Source organism: Alosa sapidissima, chromosome 6 (assembly GCF_018492685.1).
Source record: "Alosa sapidissima isolate fAloSap1 chromosome 6, fAloSap1.pri, whole genome shotgun sequence".
Taxonomy (NCBI): Eukaryota; Metazoa; Chordata; class Actinopteri; order Clupeiformes; family Clupeidae; genus Alosa; species Alosa sapidissima.
Genome location: NC_055962.1, coordinates 13,776,126 through 13,781,125, shown reverse-complemented (window position 1 = coordinate 13,781,125; position 5,000 = coordinate 13,776,126). Strand labels below are relative to the sequence as shown.

At 40.1% G+C, this 5,000-nt stretch overlaps 1 protein-coding gene across 3 annotated transcripts in view; it reads left to right on the top strand.

The window, feature by feature from the left end:
- adgb (androglobin) overlaps window positions 1–5,000 on the top strand; it is a 68,061-nt gene that overhangs the window by 46,450 nt on the left and 16,611 nt on the right. The gene's annotated exons all lie outside the window — the stretch shown is intronic.

Here is a 5,000-nt window from a genome sequence, read left to right as displayed (position 1 = left end):
TCATACACACCACAAATACACACCACACATCACATGGGGCATAAAAAAAAAAAAAAAAAACTTTGATTCCTGTTGGTTGTCAGTTGAGGTAATGGGTCGGTAGGGATTTTTTTCCCCCCAGTGGCAGCAAGGGATAGGTAGGAAATCAGTCCTTCCAGGATTTTGCAAGGATTTTTTTAGATTGTTTTTAGCTGTTTCTTGCGGAGAAATTGCGGGAGGAAGTGAAAATTGCAAAAATAGTTGTGATTTTTTTTTTTTTAAATTGAGGGCAATTAAGGTTAGTAAGACCAAAATCACACTGATCATGTTGATGCTTATTAAAAAAGAAAAGTAAAGGTAAATAGTAAAACAAACAGAAAATCAAAGTAGGCCTACTTTATTTGTGTAAATGCTCCAAAAAAGACAGTCCCCTAAAAAGATGGCGTCATGTCATATGTTCCAATACATTCATATATTTTGTCATTCATATTAAGTTCATATCTTTTTAATAATTCATAGTCTGTGGCCTGCATAATTACTAATAGCCAAGTAAGTATCTAGTAATTTCATATTGATTTAAAGGGATAACAGGTAAGCCTGATGCTTTTTCTCTACGAAGCTCCCCCTACCGTCTGTACGTGTGCGAGCCCTCGCTCAGTCTGAAGCTCTTTTCCTTTTCTTTGCATCTTCCGTCAAGGGTTTTCGCTGCTTATTCGCCGGCTCTGCCATTATACACACGTTTGCAACAATCGCTAGCGTTTCGTTAGCCTGCCTCTGTGCTGGGAATGCAGGTTGTAAACTGATCCTGCTTCTCGCGATGTCTGAGACTTTGTGAGACTGAAGGTCGGAGGGTAGGATACACCGAACTTGCAAGTGGGATATTCTTCCTACAGGCAGTAGGGGCGGACGAGAGAGCCTTCATTCGCCCCGTAATGAGTCATTTAACCATATACCGACTTACGAAGATGATTAATTAACACGAAAATGTTGCCTGGTGCCCCTTTAAACTATTTGACTACACTTCTCTTTAATGTCATTACAGTGGTGGTGTATGTCTAATTGACTGCCTGCCCCTTTAAGGACATGAGAGTAGCCTAATTACATTTCTGAGTGGATTGGAAGGCTTGCATCTCACTGTGTTCGGCTACGAGTGTAAATCACTTTTTGCATAGTGCATTACGATATGTGGATGCAATTGGGAATGTCTTCTATGTCTTTAGTTAAAATAAATGTTAAAAAACAACTTGAATGAAATCATTCTTGGATCATAGAAGAGGTAAATGTCTTGCAATTTTATTAATTTCTATGATTTTGGTAGCACTACACAAACTAAGCCCACAAGCTAGCAAACATGACATAAGCTAAAAGGACATCTCCAGGTAAACGTTTGCCAATGGGTTGCATAGCCTACTCAAATGTCAGTTAACCAAGTAGGCCTTAATTAAGGGCAATTCTATGGAAAATTATGTTTTTTGTAACATCCATAACGCCAATAAAACGTGATGGTATGGTATGATGTAAATGATTACATGAAATTTGAGCATTTGCTATTTTTGGCTGAAGAATGTACATGAGAAAAAACGCACAAAAAATGAATGTTATCATTCACATCATACAAATACCGAGGCATTTCACTGGAGTTATGGATGTGAAAAGTCAATTTTCCGTGGAATTGCCCTTAACTTACTTTCATAGCCTAGGTAGGTTAGCAACACCAGGTTGAGAGATGCAAGTAAGCAAATCATTAACGTTAGCCTTCTATTTATTGTCATCAAAACTGCAGAGGAACGAACACGTTATAGGGCAGTCTTTGGTGTCTGCAGAAGTAAGTGTGGCATCTGGCTCAATATTCTGTGCGAGGGACTGTTGTGGTAGGTGAAATTTCACGGGGAAACTGATGATTGGTCAAATTTGAGAAAAAGTTGCGGTGTTTGGACAAAATTGCGAGGACGCCCAGAATTCGCTGGGATTTGCTGGGATTTGCTGAATTTGCGTTGCGATCGCAACATCGCCAATTCCTGGAGGGACTGATTGTAACAGAAAGATGAATTGAAGATGTTATTAATATTGTGGTGGGTGATTCCGACTGTTACTTCACGTTCACATTCATTTGTCTACTCCGAACATAACAAATAGCCTAGTAGTAGGCTAATCGGTGCCTTGGTAAGTGACGAAAACAATCATCTTCGTGAACATATGTGCACTAGGCTACTTCGTTTGTTAGCTTTTTAAAAAGAGAGAATACGCTCATCTCTATACATAATGCAAGGGGTAATTAATGTAATTATAGTTCACCTTTTATTTGTGGATTTATTTATTGTAGCCTAGACTATTTAGTGTTATTTCTTCCCCAAGCTCATAATACATTTGGGTCGCACATAAATTGACAGGGTCGGTCGGAAACCGGAACCCATTTTTTTTTTTTTTATGCCTGGGTCCTCACAATGCCCTAATCATACACACCTCTAGGGTTGGGCACCAAAACACGGTTCTAATATGGCACCGGTGCCGACGCAAACGGTAGTAACTGCATCGAATAACAACGTGGATTTCGGTGCCTCATTTCGGTGCTTAAACCATTTACTCCTAAAATGCCTGCTAAAAACGCCTATAAAATCCTATGGCATTTTAGCCTAAATAACCTTATTTCCTGAGGGTTGTCAACGTCTACCAAAACCTTAATATCTAAGCCGCTGTACACCTAGAAACATGAAATAAAAAGATTGCTGCGCTACGCAGCAACCAGCGGGAGATTCAATGTTGCGCTATGCAGCAACCGGCGGGAGATAGAATGTTGCGTCGGGCAGCATCCAGCGCGAATGGGTTAAATAGCGTTTTTTTTTTTTTTTATACGAGGCATCACTGCATGTCATGTGCCATCTCTAACGTCTTGCTCTGATAGCAACACATCCATATACAGTTAGCTAACATAAACACTGTATAAACCAGAGGGGTGCACCACATAGGCAGCAGTGGGCCTAACTACACACAAGCAAAAGGCTATGAAACAACATCAACAGTAGCCTATATGTTACACAATATCCTTGCTAATGCGCTAACTGGCATTGATTTGAAATGTTATCAGCAAAGTTGTAAGGTGAAAACTTATCATGTTAAAAGTTAGCTGGCAAAAACATAAATATGTAGGTTACATACCTGATGTCACTGAGCTGTCAAAGAGGCTACGAAACCATCTCCGTACGTTATCGCTAATTAAACTCAGCTGACTGGTGTTAGCGCATAATCATAGTTGCTGTTAAAAAGCCTACTAGGCTAGCGTTGGGAATCTAAACACTTCAACACCGACATGTAGCCTAACATGTTCAAAACTATTGCGTGTTATGGGTTAAGACATGACATGTCTTGAAGCATTTCGGAACACACTGAATTAACTGTAAAGTAGAGTTAGATTAGCTTGCTTACAAATGCCGTTGTCCATGACCTGGCAGTTTTATGGAAAGCGGTTTTAACATACCTAATGGCAAACCGACTACACTGGATAAACTAGAAAGCAGAGCTTTAGCCTACCATTGAGTGTGCATGCATGGCAAGCTGTTTTAACATTTAAATGTATTATTCGTAGCAGCAATGAGATATTGATAGTAAATTGAATATAACAGTTCAATTTCATGTTCAAATTTGTCTTATCAATAATAAAAAAACAATTCATGCTTTAGACCATTTTAATTTAAAACATTTTAAAAACAAAGTACCGGTTCAGGCTCCGTTTCGGCACTGGCACCGTTTAAAAGTATTGATTTAGCACCAGTATCGGATAAAACCCAAACGATACCCAACCCTACAAACCACACATCACATGGGTCCTCACTAGGCTTGGGTATCGAATATCGAGTATTGGTTGGAACCGGGACTATCTTTGCCAGAATCGTTAAAAAGTTTACATTTCGATTCCTAGTTTCGATTCCCAGTCCGCCGACCTGAAGAAGAAATGGCTGAACACCAACGAAAAAGCGCATAGTTCATAGAATTAAAATTCATGGAGAAGGTCAGACTATTTCATTCAGAAAGCAGGGTTCCCGCAGATCCTTAAACAGTCTTAAATACAACTGAATTTTCGAGAGGTATTAAATGTGCGTATGGGACCGCCAGCAAGTGCAAGAGAGCGAGTGATGTCTCAATCCAGTTTCGTGACAAGGCTATTAGGCTACGGGAGGAAATGTAGTGGTTGCAGAGTGAAGATGTTTTTCATGGGTGTGGTTAAAGGTGTGAAAACGGTAATAATACAGTAGGCCTATGTACAAAATAATATGCCTGATGTTTTCGTGGTGTAGCTGAGGCCAGAGAGATATACAGGTAGCCTACGTGGAATGAGGAAGCCTACGGTAGAATGAGCGGGAGAAAGAGCGATAGGTTGGCCATACGTTCGAAGTTAGGCGGACATATGGATTTTAAAAGCCCTGTCCGGCGTCCGGCGCAGCCTCAAGCCGGATGCTCATTTGTTCTCTTTTTTGGAGTTGCGCTTGGCATCTAAAATCATTGCTCGGACGCAGCATCGTTTCACAAACTATGGACGCAAAGACTGCTGGTCAAATTATGTGCAGTGCTTCGCAATCAGGAGGAAATACTGTATATGTTAAGTTGATCTGTTTGCATCTTTCCAGCGTGTGTTGCTGGCCTAGCCTAGGGAAGAAAATATCTGTCTAAGTTATAATAGCCTACCTGTAATATCTGTCAGCAGCTTGCTTGCCAGTGTTTCCCAGTAGGCTAGGCCTACTTCGCAAAAGTTGTGAACTATAACCGCATATTTTTTGAATGCGACTGGCTACATAAAAAAAACGTGCGTTCATAATACGTGTGTGCTGAGATGAAACCAGCAGTTTTCAGCAGGATCATGCGAGGAGGACCTGTCATTTAAATTCATTTAAAAATGGTTTTACAATGTTTCAGTCAAGCTTTGGTTGGTTTAGATACAACTGGTATGCAAAATGTAAAGCAGTGGATTAACTTTAATTTGCTGTGCTGCATATTGGACAATAGATGCACATAGTAAATTATATAAA